Raw genomic sequence first — 21,026 nt, 5'->3', positions numbered from 1 at the left:
ACATTAGCTGGCAGAGATGAATGCTATGAGATGGGAAGAGGAGGCACTCATTCGGCAACTCTGGCCCCACTCTTTGTTCTGAGAATATCTCAAAAACAAAACAGATAGACCACATGGTTTATTAAGAAGACAAACATTAGCAGATTATCACATGATAGACAAGTTACAGAAAATAACTCCTAGTGTTGGGAAGAGCTCAAAAAAGAAACCAGCATTTTTGAGCATCTACTTTATCCTGGCACTTTACATGGGAAGTGATCTATATCATTTTATTTAGATAATTAGAGCATATGGTGGGTGTTATTGTGCCTTTTTTACCAATAGGAACACAGGGTCAGAGAAAGGAAGCTCCCAGGGACCCATGGCAATTATAGAGGCAAAACTAGAGTGTTGTCAAGTTCTATTTGATACAAAACCTACTCACAAACTTAGAAATCTACTTCACATCATACATAGAAATAAATTCCTGGTAGACTGAGTGTGACAAATGAAATCTCTTATATTGAAATACATTTCTTAGTTAAAATGCACACATTATAAAGCAAAATATTGCTGAATGTGATCATATCAAAAGTAGACTTTGGAGGCTTTGCTTCTGTCCAAGCTGGAGTAACAAGGGCTGGGTTTACTCTCTCACCTGAAACAACTGAGAATCTAGATTAAAATATTAATATATGCAAACACAGGTCTCAAGGTGTTATGCATCAAGCCAGGGAGCGCGGTGATCCCCATAGAAGGGAGGTGATGAATTTGTTGAGTCCTATGATTACCCCGATGACACCCTGGAGCACATTTCCAGACTGTGGAGCAGGGAGGGTATAGTGGTTCATTGTACATGACATGTAAACTTGACTGGATCACAGGGTGCCCAGATTAAACATTATTTCCGTGTGTGTCTTTGAGGGTGTTCAGGAGTAGATTAACATGTGAACTGATGAACTTGGTAAAGTAGATTGCTGTCTCCAGTGTGAGCAGACATTATTCAATCCACTGAAGTTCTGCGTAGATCAAAAAGTGGAGGAAGTGAAGATTCAGCCCTTTCCTGCTTGCCTGCCTACCTAAGCTGGGGCATCAGTTTCCTCTTGCCCTTGCACTGAAATTCACACTCTCAGCTCCCCTGGTTCTTGGGCCTTTGGACTCAGACTAGAATTACACCAGGGGCTTTCCTAGCTATGCAGTTTGCAGACCTAGCTTTCAGGCATGGGAGCTTTCAGCCACCTTAATTGCATGAGTTAATTCTTCATAACAAATAATAAATCTTCATAAAAATAAATACACAAAATGTCTCTTCTATCTAGTTTATATATAACATACCTTTTATATCTCATCTATGTTCATATAATTATATATCATGTATATTTCATACATACATACATACATATATACACACACACATCTATCTACATGTGTATTTATCTATCTATATCTCCTATTGCTTCTGTTTCTCTGAAGAACCCACCTCTCTGAATGCAGCAGAGGTGGAACCCAGACAGGGCTCAGTGGGTTAAAGACAGAGCTGGGAGCCAAGGTAGCCAGAGTTTGCCAGGCAGAGTATGGCGGAGAAAGTCACACAGAGAGAGAATTCTGGAGACCTACGGAGGAATCTTTTTGAGTATATAAAAGAAGACTAATCAGCAGTGTATGTGAGGAAGCAACTTAAAAAAGAACTGGCCAGGCACGGTGGCTCACAGCTGTAATCCCAGCACTTTGGGAGTCCAAGGCAGGTGGATCACAAGGTCAGGAGTTGGAGAGCCACCTGACTAACATGGTGAAATCTCGTCTCTGCTAAAAATACAAAAATTAACTGGGTGTGGTGAAGTGTGCCTGTGATCCCAGATACTCAGGAGGCTGAGGCAGGAGAATCGCTTGAACCTGGGAGGTGGAGATTTCAGTGAGCTGAGATCACGCCACTGCACTCCAGCCTGGGCGACAGAGCAAGACTCCATCAAAAAAAAAAAAAAAAAAAAAAGAACTAGAGCCAGAAAAAGAACCCCCGGAAGGGTTAGAAGGAACAGGATCTGTCTTAGTGTATAAAAACTTCTGTTTTTTTTTTTCCAGAACATAAAAGTAATTAAAATACTGAAAAATTGAAACATAGATATTTTAAAACTCGCAATATTATTTTCTGTTAAGACATTATTTTGATACTCAAACCAGAATTTATTATAATTTTTCTTTTCTGGTTTTAATGGTGGCAAACTGATCAATATTTTCAAAGTTGGCCTTTTTGTATTTTTCATTTTTAATTGAGAAAACTGTCATATTTGATAATTTTCTCTTGGCCAAAGGGTGATCAACATTTAATATGACCTTAGTCATACATTTTATAGATGCCTTTTATTGGATTGAAAAAGTCTCCTTCCGTTTCTACTTTCTTTAGAGGTTTTTTTTTTTTTTTCATGAATGTGTGTTGAATTTTGCCAAATACTTGTTCTGTATTTATCAAGATGATTTTATAGTTTTCTTCTTAATTTTTTAAATAAATTACACTGACTTTGGGTGAATTACACTGATTTTTGAATATTAAAACAATGTTGTATTCCTAAGATGAAACTACATGGTCATATCATTGGTTTGGTGCAAAAATAATTGTGGTTTTCTCCATCACTTTTAAATGACAAAAACCTCAATTACTTATGTATCACTGGATTAGACTTACTGATATTTTGTTAAAAATTTTTGTTTATATTCATGGAAAAATTTAGTCTGTAATGTTCTTTTATTTTTCTTAACCTGACTTTAGTACCAGGATAATGCTAAAATAAGTTGGAAAGTGTTTCTTACTATTTCATTTTCTGGAAGAGATTATATAAACTTTCCATTTTTTTTTCCTCTAAAACATATTTGGTAGAATTGACCAATGAAAAAATGTGGACATGGAGGTCTTTTCTTTAAGTTGGTTTTTTGTTATTAGGTTGATTTCTTTAATAGACATACCACTACTTCAAATTTCCATTTCTTCTTGAATCAGCTTGGTAATCTGAAATTTTCAAGTAATTTTTTCATTTATTGCTTTCTATACTGGCATACTTTCATAAAATTCTTCATATATTCCTTTATTATCTATTAAAAGGATATATTTTATTTCTTACATTAGGAATTTATGTTTCTTTTATTTTTTGGTTAGTGTAGTTATAAATTTTTCTGCCCAAAGAAACAATCTTTGGCTTCATTGATTTTTCTCTATTATTTTTCCATGAATTCTTGTCTTCATTGTTTCTTTTTCTCTTTTACTTACTTTGAGTTCAAAATTAGCTCTTCTTTTTCTAAGTACATTGACTTTAAACTCTTAGCAACATACTATGCGCACTTAAAGCTACAAATTTCCCTCTGCACAGCTGTGACTGCACACTCTATGTTTAGTTTTTATAACTTGCTTGTTTTTTAAATACATTTCTAAATTTTATTTTTATTTTTGAGACAGGATCTCACTCTGTCAACCAGGCTGGAGTGCAGTGGTGCAACTGTGGCTCACCGTAGCCTCAGTCTTCTGGGTTCAATCATCTTCCTACCTCAGCCTCCAGAGTAGCTGGGACTACAGATTCATGCCATCATGCCCAGCTAAATTCTTGTGTTTTTTGTAGAGACCAGATTTTGCCATGTTGCCCAGGCTGATCTTGAACTCTTGGACTCAAGCAATCCTCCCACATCGGCCTCCCAAAGTGCTGAGATTATAGGAATGAGCCATTGTGCCTGGCTCAAACTGCTACATTTTAGATCAGCTTTAGATTTATAGAAAGTTAGATAATGCATGAATTTTCTATATATCTGACATCCTGTTTTACCGATTATTAACATCGTAAATTAATATGGTGCATTTGTTACAATTAATGAACCAAGTCCATATTTTATTCAGATTTCCCTAGGTTTTGCCTAATGTCTGTTCCAGTTTCTCACCCAGAGTACCACATTGCCTTTGTTAGTCATGTTAGTCATGTATCCTTAGGCCCTTCTTGGCAGTAACAGACTTTTGGTTTTTATGGCCTTGAAAGTTTTGAGGATTACTGATCAGATATTTTGTAGACATTCTCTCAATTTGAGTTTGTCTGGTGTTTTTTCATGATTAGACAGGAGTGATGCATCACAGTTTTTGTGGCAATTGTGCATAAAATGGCTACAAATCTTCACCTGCAGATTTTTGCTTGGACACAGATTTTCACATCAGTTAGGTAAATATCTAGACACACGATTGCTAGATTTTATGATTAAAGTATGTTTAGTTTTGTAAGAAATTGCCAGATTGTCTTCTAAAGTGACTGTATAATTTCTGCATTCCTGTCAGCAATGACTGCGTGTCTCTGTTGTTTTTCGTTCTCATCTGTATTTGTTGTCCTCAGTTTCTGGATTTTAGCCAATCTAATAGGTGTACCATGGTATCACATTGTTGTTTCCATTTGGAATTCCCTGATGACAAATGATGCTGAGCAACTTTTCATGTGTTTAATTTCCATATGTTTATCATCTTTGGTGAGTGGTTTGCTCAGATGTTTTATCCATTTTTAATTGTTTTTTTTCATATTTCTGAGTTTTAAGTGTTTTTACATATTTTGGGTACATGGACTTTATATTATTGTGTTTCACAAATATCTTTCCCCTAGTCTGTGTCTTGTGTGTTGATTTTCTTAATTGTGACTTTCACAGATAAATTTTTAATTTTAATAAAGCCCAGCCTAACAATTTTTCTTTTATGGATCGTGTTTTTAGTGTTGTATCTAAAACTTTATCACTGAATCCATGGATTTTTCTCATATGTTTTTCTCTAAAGTTTTATAGTTTTTCATTTTACATTGGAATCTATAATTCATTTTGAATCAATATTTGTGAAAGAGTAAGGTCTAAATCCAGAGTTGTTTTTTTTTAATTATGGATGCCCAATTGTTCCAATGTCATTTGTTGAACAGACTATCTTTTTTTTTTCCATTGAATTTTTGTGTAAGATCTATAGTTGATCTTATTTGTGCATTTGTGCAGTTGACTATATTTGTGCATTTCTACTTCTGTACATTCTTTTCTGTACCATTGATTTATGTGTCGATTAACACCCTAATATATCACATTGTCTTGGTTACTGTAGTTTTATAGTATGTCTTGAAGTCACGTAGATTGTGTCCACCAATTTTGTCCTTCAGTATTGTATTGAAAATTCTAGGTGCTTTGTTCTTCCATGTAACTTTAGATTCAGTTTGTCAATATCTAAAAAATAGATAGCTAGAATTTTGATTTGGATTGCACTGATTTATAGATCAAGTTGGAAATAATTGAAATCTTAACCATTTTGAGCTTTCTAATTCATAAACATAAAATATTATTTCATTTATACAGGTCTTTTATTTTTTTATCAGAGTTTGTAGTTTTCTGCGTATAGATCCCATATGTATCCTGTACATAACTTGTGAAATTTATACCTCAGTTTTGTTTCGTTTTTTGAGAAGGAGTATCGCTCTGTCGCCCAGGCTGGAGTGCAGTGACGTGATCTGGGCTCTCTTCAAGCTCCACCTCCTGGGTTCACGCCATTCTCCTGCCTCAGCCTCTGGAGTAGCTGGGACTAGAGACACCCACCACCACGCCTGGCTAATATTTTTTGTTGTTGTTGTATTTTTAGTAGAGACGGATTTCACCGTGTTAGCTAGGGTGGTATCTATCTCCTGACCTCGTGATCTGCCCACCTAGGCCTCCTAAAGTGCTGGGATTACAGGTGTTAGCCACTGCACCCAGCCCTAACTATTTGTGTGTGTGTGTGCGTATGTTATTGCACATGGTATTGTTTTTAAATTTCAAATTCCAATAGGTTAATGCTGCTATATAGGCAAGCAATTGACTTTTGTGTTTTAACCTTGTATCCTACAGTTGGCTGTACTCACTTACCAGTTCCCAGATGGTTATTTTTGTTAATTATTTGGGATTATCCACATAGACTATCATTCCATCTATAAACAGACAGTTTTCTTTCTTTCTTTCCAATATGTATACTTTTTCTTTTCTTGTCTTATTGCATTAGATGGGATGACAGTATGATGATGAAAAGAAGTGTGGTGAGAGGTAACATTCTTGCCTTTTTTCTGATCCAACACACCAGTAAGTATGCTAATTGTGGTGTTTTTGTAGATGTTTATTAACAAGGTCAGGCAGGTACCTTCCGTCTCTAGTTTCTAAGAGTTTTTGTCATGAATAGATGTTGGGTTTTATCAAATCCCTTTTATCTGCATCTGTTAATATAATTATATGGTTTTTCTTCCTTAGCTTTTTGATGTGGTGGATTATATTGATTAATTTTCAAATGTCAAACTAGTCTTGCATAGCTGGAATAAATTCCACTTGGCTGTGGTGTATAGTTATTTTGATTCCTTGTTGGACTCAATTTACTAGTGTTTTGCTGAGCATTTTGCGTTTATGTTCATGGAGAATATTGGTGGGTAGTTTTCTGTTCTTGCAATGTCTTTGGAATATAAATTACTGTTCTTGTAATGGCTGCTTTTGACATTGTATCAATCTGGTCTCATTTAATGAGTCAGGAAATTTTTTTCATATGCTTCTGTTTTCTGGGCTGTAGAAAACTATCATCTCTTACTTAAATATTTGGTAAAATTCACCAGTGAAATTATCAGGATATGAGGCTTTCTTTTTTGTACATTTATTAATTATGATTCAGTTTCTTCAATAGATACAGACTTTTGCTGACTATGCTTGTGTGAATTTTGGTAGTTTATGTCTTTCAAGAAATTTGTCCAATTTATCTAAGTTATCAAATTTGTAGGCATAGAAATGTTAGTAGTATTCCCTTATTATTTTTCTCATGTCTTTGGGCTCAGGAGTGATGACCCCTCTTTCATTTCTCACATTGGTAGTAAATGTCATCTCTCTTTCGTTCTTGATTAGCCTGGCTATAAGTTTATCACTTTTACTAATTTTTTTTCAATGAATCAGCTTTGGATTTTGGGGAGGATTTTTTTCTCTCATTTTTCTGTTTTCAGTTTTATTAATCTGCTCTAATTTTATTATTTCTTTTCTTCCTCTTACTTCAGGCTTAAATTGCTTTTCTTTCTCCAGTTTTCTAAGGTGGAAGCTTAGATGATTAATTTTAGATCTTTCTTCTTTATTAATATCTGCACTTAATGCTAATAATTTCCTCCTATCCACTGCTTTTGCTGCATCCCATAAATTTTGATAAATTGCACATTTATTTTAACTGATAATATTTTAAAATTTCAAAGTTTTTTTTCCTTTGGCACACATGTTATTTAAAAGTATGCTGTTTAATTTCCAAATATTTGGAGACTTTCCAATTATCTTTTTGTTATTGATTTTTACTTCAATTCCACTTGGTGTGGGAGCTTACTTGTATATCTTCTTGTGTCTTGTGGCCCAGAATGTGAGTTTGTTTGTTTGTTTGTAGCAGAGAGTGGGGTTGTGAATGTTCCATACAAACTTGAGAAGAATGTGTATTCTGCTCTTGCTGGATGGAGCATTCCATAAATGCCAATTAGATCAAGTTGATTGATAGTACTGTTTAGGCCAACTATATTCTTACTGATTTTCTGTCTGTTTGATCCATCAATTACTGAAATGGGAATGTTGAAGTCTCCAACTTTAATAGTGGATTTTCCCCATTTCTCCTTTCGATTATATTTCTTTTTCTCTCACATATTTTGACTCTGCTGTTAGGTACAGGTATGTCTAAATGCTAGGTATAACATGTAGGATTGTTAAATCTTTTTGGAAAATTGACTTCTGTAACATTATAAAACATTCCCCTTTATTCCCAATAACTTTGCTTGTTCTGCAGTTTGCTTTGTCTGAAATTAATATAGCTACTCCAACTTTCTTTTGATTAGTCTTAATATGTGTTAGCATTATTCAGAATTTTTCAGACAAACAGAACCAATGGCACATACATATCCAAGGAAAAAGACATATTAGAATGAGTTCTCTTGCTCATATGAAGGCTGGTTAGTACAAAATCTGCAGTGTGGACTGGTAGTCTTAAGATCCAGGGAGAGCCAATGGTACAGTTCTAGTACAAAGGAAGTCTGGTGGGAAGGTTTCTCTTGCCTGAGCAGGCTGGTCTTTTTATTCCATTTAGACTTTCAACTGATTAGATTAGGCCCATGTATATTAAGGAGAATATTCTGCTTATTCAAAGTTCACTGATTTAAGTATTAATCTTATCTGAAAACACCCTTCAAATTGACATATAAAATTAATCATCATAAAATCACCTCTTATCAACTTAGCATCTGTCTAGTCAGCTCAGAATACCATACACTGGGTGGCTTAAACAACAGACATTTGTTTCTTGCAATTCTAAAGACTGGAAAGTACAAGATCAAGGTGCTGGTAGGTTCAGTTTTTGGTGAAGGTCTTCTTCCTGGCTTGCAAATTGCCACATTTTCACAATGTCTTCACATGGAAGAGAGAGAAAGAAAGGGCTCTGTCTGGTATCTCCTCTTCTTCATATAAGAAAACTACTTCCATTCTGAGGGGCGGCAATGAACTGAATATTTATATCCCTCCTAAATTTATATAATGAATTTCCAGCCCCCAAGGTAATTATATTAGGAGATAGGTCTTTGGCGAGGTGATTAGGTTGTGAGGATGAAGCCCTCATGAAACAGATTAGTGCCCCTATTTAAAAGAGATCCTGGAGAGATCTCTCATCCTTTCCCTCATGTGAGGACACAGTGAGAAGATGGCTGTCAATTAATATACCAGGAAGAGGACCCTTACCAGACACCAAATCTACCTGCACCTTGATCTTGGACTTCCCAGCCTCCAGTAGTGTAGGAAATAAATTTCTGTTGTTTATAAGCCACGTAGTTTATGATATCTTATTATAGCAATCCAAATGCACCAAGAAAGGATTCAACATTCATGACACAATAAATTCATAAAGGCAGCACCTCCAGATGCTGTTACATTGGGAGTTAGGGCTTCAACATGTACATTTTGGAGGAAAACACACATTCAGTCAATAATAGCACCCATAAACTATACTTAATGCCTGAATGAAGACAATATTAAGGTCATATTTCCACCTAACATGGTACAACCAAAAACATACTACCCCTTTTTTCAGAAGAGGATACAGAGTCCTTAAATGGTGTATACTATTCTCCTTGATCTCATGTAATTTAAATCCGGTGCTATAAATGCACTTCATATAACATGAAAAGGGGCTAAGAGAGTAAGAAAAACAGATATTTGATACACACACATACACAAACATATTCACAACAAAATTAGGAGAACATACTCATGACAATTACAGTTATCATTTCTGAAATTGGTCACAAGGTCATAGCTGGTATTCATAATTACCTTCTTCTACTACCGATTCCGTATTCACCTGCTTTAAGAAAGTACCTCTGTTGATCATGGTTCTTTACCTGAAGGACTGACTCAAACCTTTATCCTGAAGGGTAGGAACCATTAGCAGTCCTACTTGAATTGAGTTGTTGAAGTTTTTCATTGTTTTTAGACACAGGGCACAGTGATACTAAGAGACACTGCAGGGGATCTCCTGTGTTTCAGATAAAATTTTTTTTTTTTTTCTGTTTGATTTTTTTTTATTATACTTTAAGTTCTAGGGTACATGTGCATAACGTGCAGGTTACATATGTATACATGTGCCATGTTGGTGTGCTGCACCCATCAACTCGTCAGCACCCATCAATTCATCATTTATATCAGGTATAACTCCCCAATGCAATCCCTCCCCCCTCCCCCCTCCCCATGATAGGCCCCAGTGTGTGATGTTCCCCTTCCCGAGTCCAAGTGAGCTCATTGTTCAGTTCCCACCTATGAGTGAGAACATGTGGTGTTTGGTTTTCTCTTCTTGTGATAGTTTGCTAAGAATGATGGTTTCCAGCTGCATCCATGTCCCTACAAAGGATACAAACTCATCCTTTTTTTCCTGACTTCTCTTATAGAGTAACAGTCCAGTTTCCCCTTGCTAGTCAGAATCCATCACTCCACCCACCACAATAACTCTATTCTTTGTTGACTCAGACTCATGATGAATCCCAAATAGCCGGGCGGCAATCTTATCTTTCAGTTGAATGGAATTACTGTTGTCTCTTGGCAGAAGCGCTCTTCCCTTTAGAATTAAGACCTCTAGGGTTACAGAGTGTAATGTCATGGGGATAGAAAGCAAAAATGTTGCTAGTGGGTTACTGGGGGTAATGGTGAATGGTGTTACTTCCATTTCCATCTCTTGGTACCTAGACCTAAGAATTGTGGCTAGGGAGTAACAGCATCATATATCGGACATTGATTTAGAGCATATACAGCCTTCTGGAGAATCTTGCCATAGCCCTGCTGGTGCTGTTACTGAATCTTCAAAAGGACATTCCATCATTCTATCAAGCCAGCTCCTTCAGGAGAGTGGGAAACATGGTAAGACCTGGGAATTCCACGAACATGGGTTGATTGCTATACTTTGTTTGCTCTAAAGAGAATTCCTTGTTCAAAAACAACACTGAGTAAAATACCATGATGCTGGATAAGGAATCTGTAAGTCCATGGATGGTTGTTTTGGCAGTGCAACTGTGTGCAGGGAAGGCAAAGACACTTATTCATATCTAGATTGTGCTTTAACAGTTGACACCCTGCAAGGCTGGGAATTCAATTTGCTTTGTAAATCAGCCACTCATAGAATAACACTCTGGGATTGACTTTCATCAGGCTGCAGCAGATAAGGGCCTCTTTCAGGTCAGACATGGAAGCTCTCAGGTCATTTATGTGTCACTTGAGCCGGGAATTTGAACCACAGATCTCATTGTTTTCTTTCCCCACTTTGTCCAGCAACACTAGGAGTAACCAGTCAGTCTGATTATACTTATTAGTTTGACAAAAATGTTTGAAAGTATTATATACATAGTCACTTGGGTCCTCTTGCTTCTTAAAAGTGTTTGATTAGGAGTATCTATTGATGACATTTAGTACATCTCTATTGCCAGATCATGCCATCAGTGCTTTCTTTACTACTAGAAATAATCATTAGTGTTTTTCAGTCTAATAAAGTTAAGGAACAGATTTCAGAAATCTCTTCAAAATTCAGTAAATTTATCCTTAAAGTTCTGTTTCTCTAGAACCATTCTTAGTACCAAAATTTATATTAGTTAGGGTGCTCCACAGAAACAGAACCAATAGGGAGAGTATGTGTGTGCATTTATTGGAAGAAACTGGCTCATGTGGTTATGGAGGTTAGCAAGTAGAAAATCTGCAGTGTAGGCCAGCAGGCTGGTGACCCAGGGGAACCAATGGTACAGTTCCAGTATGAAGGCTGGCACACTGGAGGCCCAGGAATGCTGATGGTATGAGATGTGAAGGTATTCTGTTGAAGAATTCCCTCTTGCTTGAGGAGGTCAATTTTTTGTCTATTCAAGCCTTCAACTGATTGGTTGAGGCCCACCCACGTTGTTGAAGGTGCTGTGCTTACTCAAAGTTTGTCAATCTTTTTAAAAATTATCCTCCAAGTTGGGATATAATATCAACCACTACCATATTGTATATCTTTATCCACACATTTATTTTTGACTCACCTGAGTCTTTATATTTAAAATGGGTTTCTTATGGGCAGTATAAAGATGATTATGGTTTTCTTAATCCACTCTAATAATCTCTGTCTTTTAATTGGTGTGTTTAGATTATTCACATTTAAAGTGAATGTTGGTACAGTTGTATTAATGTCTACTACGTTTGTAACTATTTTCCATATAGTCGTTCTTTGATTTTCTTCTTTTTCTGCCTCCTCTGGTTGTAATTGAGCATTTTGTATAATTTTATTCTATCCCCATTCTTAGTATTTCAATGATATTTCTTTTTACTTTTTTGTTTTCCTTGAAGTTTGCAACATACATTTTTAGCTAATAAATAAGTATAGTAAGTTTAATAAGATAAAATTATTAAAAGTGTGACTTCAGTGAACATACAAATAATAAGACAATGAAACAGCCTTATTGCTCCTATAGAGAAGGTTATAGTGGTCTAGATAGAAGACCAAAACAGCCACAACATGTCCTTAAGGCAAAGTCTAATCCGAAGAAAGACCCTAATTTTTTTCAACTTTACCAAGGCTGAGAGAGGCAAGGAAGCTTCAGAAGAAAAACTGGAAGCTACCAGAGGTTGATTCATGATGTTTAGGGTAAGAAGTCAACTCCATAACATAAAAGTGCAAGGTGAAGCAACAAATGCTGATGTAGACACTGTAGTGAGTTATCCAGAAGATCTCACTAAGATAGTTGATGAAGGTTTCCTCACTAAACAACAGATTTTCAGTGTAGATGAAACAGCTTTCTATTGGAAGAGGAATGTTGTTCATGCTAGAGAGGAAAAGTCAATGCCTTCAAAGCTTCAAAGGACAGGCTGACACTCTTAAGGGCTAATGCAGCTGGTGACTTTAAGTTGAAGCCAATGATTATTTACCATTCCAAAAATCCTAGGGCTCCTAAGAATTATACTAATCTACTCTGCCTGTGTTCTAGAAATGGAAAGATGAAAATTAGATGAGAGGATATCTGTTTACAGCATGGTTTAGTGAATGCTTTAAGTTCACTGTTGAGACCTATAGCTCAGAAAAAAAACGTTCCTTTAAAAATATTGCTGCTCATTGACAATGCACCTGGTCGCCCAAGACCTCTGATAAAGATGTACAAAGAGATGAATGTTGTTTTTATGTCTGCTAACAGAACATCCATTCTGTAGCCCAAGAAGTAATTTTGACTTCCATGTCTTATTATTGAAGAAATACACTTTGTAAGGCTACAGCTGCATAGATTGTGATTCCTCTGATGGATTTGGGCAAAGTAAATTGAAAAGCTTCTGGAAAAGATTCACTTTTCTAGATGCCTTTTATAACATTCATGATTCATGGGAGGAGAGCAAAGTATCCTCATTAACAGGTGTTTGGAAGAAGTTGATTCCAACCTTCTTGGATGACTTTGAGGAGTTCAAGGCTGTAATGGAGGAAGTAACTGCAAATGTGGTAGAAATAGCAAAAGAACTGGAAATGCAGCCTAATTCCGTCACACATGACTGAATTGCTGCAATCTCATGACAAAACTTGGATGAAGAGTTACTTTCTATGGATGAGCAAAGAAAGTGTTTCCTTCAGATGGAGTTTACTCCTGATGAAGATGTTTTGAACATTGTTGAAATGACAAGTAACTTAGAATATTACACAAACTTAGTTAATAAAGCAGTGTCAGAGTTTGAGAGGATTGAGTCCAATTTTGAAAGAAGTTCTACTGTGGGTAAAATACTATCAAATAGGATCACATGCTACAGAAAAATATTTCAGGAAAAGAAGAGTCAGTTGGTGTGGCAAACGTAATTGTTGTCTTATTTTAAGAAATTTAAGAATTTATCTGCACCAAGATGGCTGAACAGGAACAGCCCCAGCCTCCAGCTCCCAGCATGAGCGACACAGAAGACAGGTGATTTCTGCATTTCCAACTGAGGTACTGGGTTCATCTCACTGGGGGATGCCGAACAGTGGGTACAGGACAGTGGGTGCAGCCCAACAAGCGAGAGCTGAAGCAGGGCAAGGCATTGCCACACCTGGGAAGCGCAAGGGGGAAGGGAATTCCCTTTCCTAGCCAAGGGAAATCGTGACACAAAACACCTGGAAAATTGGGTCACTCCCACCCTAATACTGTGCTTTACCAAGAGTCTTAGCAAATGGCACACCAGGAGATTTTATCCCATGCCTGGCTCAGAGGGTCCCATGCCCATGGAGCCTCCCTCATTGCTAGCACAGCAGTCTGAGATCTAACTGCAAGGGAGCAGCGAGGCTGGGGGAGGGGTGCCCGCCATTGCTGAGGCTTAAGTGGGTAAACAAAGCTGCCGGGAAACTCGAACTGGGTGGAGCCCACCTCAGCTCAAGCAGGCCTGCCTGCCTCTGTAGACTCCACCTCTGGGGACAGGGCATAGCCAAACAAAAGGCAGCAGAAACCTCTGCAGATGTAAATGTCCCTGTCTGACAACTTTGAAGAGAGTAGTGGTTTTCCTAGCATGAAGTTTGAGATCTGGGAACGGGCAGACTGTCTGCTCAAGTGGGTCCTCGACCCCTGAGTAGCCTAACTGGGAGACATCTCCCACTAGGGGCAGACTGACACCTCACACCTCACACAGCCGGGTACACCTCTGAGACGAAGCTTCCAGGGAAACAATCAGACAGCAACCTTTGCTGTTCAGCAATATTCACTCTTCTGCAGCCTCCGCTGCTGATACCCAGGCAAACAGGGTCTGGAGTGGACCTCGAGCAAACTCCAACAGACCTGCCGCTGAGGGTCCTGACTGTTAGAAGGAAAAATAACAAACAGAAAGGACATCCACAACAAAACCCCATCTATATGTCACCATCATCAAAGACCAAAGGTAGATAAAACCACAAAGATGGGGAAAAAGCAGTACAGAAAAGCTGGAAATTCTAAAAATTAGAGCACCTCTCCCCCTCCAAAGGAACACAGCTCCTTTCCAGCAACAGAACAAAGCTGGATGGAGAATGACTTTGACAACCCGAGAGAAGAAGAGTTCAGACAATCAAAATTCTCCAAGCTAAAGGAGGAATTATGAACCCAGTGCAAAGAAACTAAAAGCCTTGAAAAAAGATTGGACAAATGGCTAACTAGAATAACCAATGCAGAGAAGCCCTTAAATGACCTGATAGAGATGAAAATCATGACACGAGAACTATGTGACAAATGCACAAGCTTCAGCAACCGACTCGATCAACTGGAAGAAAGGGTATGAGTGATTGAAGATCAAATGAATGAAATGAAGTGAGAAGAGAAGTTTAGAGGAAAAAGGGTAAAAAGAAATGAACAAAGCCTCCAAGAAATATGGGACTATGTGAAAAGACCAAATCTATGTCTGATTGGTGTACCTAAAAGTGGTTGGGAGAATGGAACCAAGTTGGAAAACGCTCTGCAGGATATTATCCAGGAGAACTTCCCCAACCTAGCAAGGTAGACCAACATTCAGATTCAGAAAATACAGAGAATGACACAAAGATACTCCTCGAGAAAAGCAACTCCAAGACACAGAATTGTCAGGTTCACCAAAGTTGAAATGAAGGGAAAAATGTTAAGGGCAGCCAGAGAGAAAGGTCGGGTTACCAACAAAGGGAAGCCCATCAGACTAACAGCAGATCTCTCGGCAGAAACTCTACAAGCCAGAAAAGAGTGGGGGCCAATATTCAACATTCTTAAAGAAAAGAATTTTCAACCCAGAATTTCATATCCAGCCAAACTAAGTTTCATCAGTGAAGGAGAAATAAAATCTTTTACAGACAAGCAAATGCTGATAGATTTTGTCACCACCAGACCTGCCCTACAAGAGTTCCTGAAGGAAGCACTAAACATGGAAAGGAACAACCAGTCCCAGCCACTGCAAAAACATGCCAAAATATAAGACCATCGATGCTAGGAAGAAACTGCATCAACTAACAAGCAAAATAACCCGCTAACATCACAATGACAGGATCAAGTTCACACATAACAATATTGACCTTAAATGTAAATTGGCTAAATTCTCCAATTAAAAGACACAGACTGGAAAATTGGATAAAGAATCAAGCCCCATCAATTTGCTGTATCCAGGAGACCCAGCTCATGTGCAGAGATGCACATAGGCTCAAGACAAAGGGAAGGAGGAAGATCTACCAAGCAAATGGAAAACAAAAAAAGGCAGGGGTTGCAATCCTAGTCTCTGATAAAACAGACTTTAAATCAACAAAGATCAAAAGAGACAAAGAAGGCCATTACATAATGGTAAAGGGATCAATTCAACAAGAAGAGATAACTATCCTAAATATATGTGCATCCAATACAGGAGCACCTAGATTCACAAAGCAAGTCCTTAGAGACTTACAAAGAGATTTAGACACCCACACAATAATAATGGGAGACTTCAACACCCCGCTGTCAACATTAGACAGATCAACGAGACAGACAGTTAGCAAGGATGTCCAGGAATTGAACTCAACTCCACCCCAAGCAGACCTAATAGACATCTACAGAACTCTCCACCCCAAATCAACAGAATATACATTCTTCTCAGCACCACATCACTCTTATTCTAAAACGGACCACCTCATTAGAACTAAAACGCTCCTCAGCAAATGTAAAAGAACAGAAATTATAACAAACTGCCTCTCAGACCACAGTGCAATCAAACTAGAACTCAGGATTAAGAAACTCACTCAAAACCACCCAAATACATGGAAACTGAACAACCTGTTCCTGAATGACTACTGGGTACATAACAAAACGAAGGCAGAAATAAAGATGTTCTTTGAAACCAATGAGAACAAAGATACAGCATACCAGAATCTCTGGGACACATTTAAAGCCGTGTGTAGAGGGAAATTTATAGCACTAAATGTCCACAAGAGAAAACTGGAAAGATCTAAAATTGACACCCTAACATCACAATTAAAAGAACTAGAGAAGCAAGAGCAAACACATTCAAAAGCTAGCAGAAGGTAAGAAATAACTAAGATCAGAGCAGAACTGGAGGAGATAGAGATACAAAAAACCCTCCAAAAAATCAATGAATCCAGGAGTTGATTTTTTGAAAAGATCAACAAAATTGATAGACTGCTAGCAAGACTAATAAAGAAGAAAAGAGAGAAGAATCAAATAGACACAATAAAAAATGATAAAGGGGATATGCACCACCAACCCCACAGAAATACAAACTACCATCAGAGAATACTATAAACACCTCTACACAGATAAACTAGAAAACCCAGAATAAATGGATAAATTCTTGAACACATACACTCTCCCAAGACTAAAACCAGGAATAAGTTGAATCTGTGAATAGACCAATAACACGCTCTGAAATTGAGGCAATAATTAATAGCCTACCAACAAAAAAAGTCCAGGACCAGACGGATTCACAGCCGAATGCTACCAGAGGTACAAGGAGGAGTTAGTACCATTCCTTGTGAAATTATTCCAATCAATAGAAAAAGAAAAAGAGGGAATCCTCCCTACCTGATTTTATGAGGCCAACATCATCCTGATTCCAAAGCCTGGCAGAGACACAACAAAAAAAGATAATTTTAGTCAGCTTCATCCCTGGGATGCAAGACTGGTTCAACATAGGCAAATCAATAAATGTAATCTATCACATAAACAGAACCATCGACAAAAACCACATGATTGCTGGATGTGGTGGCTCACACCTGTAATCCCAGCACTTTGGGAGGCCGAGGCAGGTGGATCACGAGGTCGGGAGATCGAGACCATCCTGGCTAACACGGTGAAACCCCGTCTCTAAAAATACAAAAATTTAGCTGGGCGTGGTGGTGCGTGCCTGTAGTCCCAGCTACTCGGAGGCTGAGGCAGGAGAATGGCGTGAACCTGGGAGGTGGAGCTTGCAGTGAGCCTAGATCGGGCCACTGCACTCCATCCTGGGTGACAAAGTGAGACTCTGTCTCAAAAAAACAAAACAAAACAAAAAAACCCCACATGATTATCTCAATAGATGCAGAAAAGGCCTTCAATAAAATTCAACAGCCCTTCATGATAAAAACTCTCAATAAATTTGGTATTGATGGAACATATCTCAGAATAATAAGAGCTATTTATGACAAACCCACAGCTGATGTCATACTGAATGGGCAAAAACTGGAAGCATTCCCCTTGAAAACTGGCACAAGACAGGGATGCCCGCTCTCACCACTCCTATTCAACATAGTGTTGGAAGTTCTGGCCAGGGCAATCAGGCAAGAGAAAGAAATAAAGGGTATTCAATTAGGAAAAGAGGAAGTCAAATTGTCCCTGTCTGCAGACGACAGGATTGTATGTTTAGAAAACCCCATCGTCTCAGCCCCAAATCTCCTTAAGCTGATAAGCAACTTCAGCAAAGTCTCAGGATACAAAATCAATGTGCAAAAGTCACTTACATTCTTATACACCAACAACAGACAAACAGACAGCCAAATCAGGAATGAACTTCCATTCACAATTGCTTCAAAGAGAATAAAATACCTAGGAATCCAACTTACAAGGGATGTGAAGGACCTCTTCAAGGAGAACTACAAACCACTGCTCAATGAAATAAAAGAGGACACAAACAAATGGAAGAACATTCCATGCTCATGGATAGGAAGAATCAATATCGTGAAAATGGCCATACTGCCCAAGGTAATTTATAGATTCAGTGCCATCCCCATTAAGCTACCAATGACTTTCTTCACAGAATTGGAAAAAACTGCTTTAAAGTTCATATGGAACCAAAAAAGAGCCCGCATTGCCAAGACAGTCCTAAGCCGAAAGAACAAAGCTGGAGGCATCACGCTACCTGACTTCAAACTATACTACAAGGCTACAGTAACCAAAACAGCATGGTACTGGTATCAAAACAGAGATATATACCAATGGAACAGAATGGAGCCCTCGGAAATAACACACATCTACAACCATCTGATCTTTGACAAACCTGACAGAAACAAGGTAAATGGTGCTGGGAAAACTGGCTAGCCATAAGTAGAAAGCTGAAAGTGAATCCCTTCTTTACTCCTTATACAAAAATTAATTCAAGACGGATTAGAGACTTAAATGTTAGTCCTACAACCACAAAAGCCCTAGAAGAAAACCTAGGCAATACCATTCAGGACATAGGCATGGGCAAGGGCTTCATATTTAAAACACCAAAAGCAATGGCAACAAAAGCAAAAATTGACAAATGGGATCTAATTAAACTAAAGAGCTTCTGCACAGCAAAAGAAACTACCATTAGAGTGAACAGGCAACCTACAGAATGGGAGAAACTTTTTGCAATCTACTCATCTGACAAAGGGCTAATATCCAGAACCTACAAAGAACTCAAACAAATTTACAAGAAAAAAACAACCCCATCAAAAAGTGGGCAAAATATATGAACAGACACTTCTCAAAAGAAGACATTTATGCAGCCAACAGACACATGAAAAAATGCTCATCATCACTAGCCATCAGAGAAATGGAAATCAAAACCACAATGAGATACGATCTCACACCAGTTAGAATGGCGATCATTAAAAAGTCCGGAAACAACAGGTGCTGGAGAGGATGTGGAGAAATAGGAACACTTTTACACTGTTTGTGGGACTGTAAACTAGTTCAACCATTGTGGAAAACAGTGTGGCGATTCCTCAAGGATCTAGGCATCCCATTACTGGGTATATACCCAAGGGATTATAAATCATGCTGCTATAAAGACACATGCACACGTATGTTTATTGTGGCACTCTTCACAATAGCAAAGACTTGGAACCAACCCAAATGCCCATCAATGACAGACTGGACTAAGAAAATGTGGCACATATACACCATGGAATACTATGCAGCCATCAAAAAGGATGAGTTCATGTCCTTTGTAGGGACATGGATGCAGCTGGAAGCCAACATTCTCAGCAAACTATCGCAAGAATGGAAAACCAAACACTGCATGTTCTCCCTCATAGGTGGGAATTGAACAATAAAAACACTTGCACACAGGGTGGGGAACATCACAAACCGGGGCCTGTTTTGGGATGGGGGGGGGGGGGGGGGGATAGCATTACGAGATATACCTAATGCAAATGACTAGTTAATGGGTGCAGCACACCAACATGGCACATGTGTACATATGTAACAAACCTGCATGTTGTGCACATTTACCCTAGAACTTAAAGTGTAATAAAAAAGAAAAAACAACAAAAAAAGAAATTTAAGAATTTTAAGAAATTGTTGTAGTCACCCCAACCTTCAGTGACTACCATTGAGATTAGTTAGCAGCCACCAACCTCAAAGCAAAAATATTACAACTCCTTCCAGTAGCAGAAAGATTACAACTGCCAGAAAGCTCAAATGATTATTAGCATTTTTTTAATCAATAAAGTATTTTTAAAATTAAGGTATGTGTGCTATTTTTAGACATAAGGCTATTGCACACTTAATAGACTACTGTATAGCGTAAAAATAACTTTTATATGTCTTAGGAAATGAAAAAAATTGTATGACTTGCTTTATTGCAATATTTGCTTTATCGTGGTAGTCCAGAATCAAACCTTCAATCTCTGAGGTATTCCTGTAATCTCATACCATTTTTTTTCTTTTGTACAACGCAAGGACATGAAAATAGTATACTTCCAAACAAACCCCTACAACTCAGTAATAAAAAAACAAGTTACCCAATATACAGATGAGCAAATGATCTGAATACACTTTTTCTAAAAGACAATATACAAATGGCCAACAAGTACATTAAAAGAGAGTCAACCTCATAAGCCATTATAAAATGCAAATTAAAGCCACAATGACATACCAATTCAAACCCACTAGGATGGCTGCAGTCAGAAAGATAGACAACAACAAGATTTTTATGAGCAAGTAGAGTCATTAGAATCTTCATACATTCCTGGCAGAAAAGTAAAAATAGTGCAACTTCTTTGAAAATCAGTCTGATAGTTTCTCAAAAGGCTAAACATGGAATTGCCATATGACTTATTAATTACACTTTTATGTAGGCATGACAGTGGTCAACATGTTTGCACAAAATCTTGTACACAAATGTTCATAGCAGCATTATTCATAACAGCCAGAAAGTGTAATCAAGTCAAATTTCCATCAACTGATGAATGGACAAAATGTAGATCCAAGTTATGGAATATTATTTGGAAATAAAAATAAATGAAGTACTTATACATGTGTGATGGTTAATACTGAGTGTCAACTTTATTGGAATGAAGGAAGCAAAGTATTGTTCCTGGGTGTGTCTGTGAGAGTGTTGCCAAAGAAGATTAACATTTGAGTCAGCGGACTGAGGGAGGCAAACTCACCCTCAATCTGGGTGGGCATCATTTAGTCAGCTCCCAACCTGGCCAGAATAAAAGCACACAGAAGAATGTGGAAAGACTAGACTGGCTTAGTCTCCCAGCCTACATCTTTCTACTGTGCTGGATTCCAAGTTCTTCAGCTTTGGGACTCAGACTGGCTTCCTTGCTCCTCAGCTTGCAGATGACCTGTAGTGGGAGCTCACCTTGTGATCATGTG

This window comes from Piliocolobus tephrosceles, chromosome 7 (assembly GCF_002776525.5).
Source record: "Piliocolobus tephrosceles isolate RC106 chromosome 7, ASM277652v3, whole genome shotgun sequence".
Lineage (NCBI taxonomy): Eukaryota > Metazoa > Chordata > Mammalia > Primates > Cercopithecidae > Piliocolobus > Piliocolobus tephrosceles.
The sequence above is the reverse complement of the archived record's forward strand: the minus strand, read 5'-3'. Positions refer to the sequence as shown.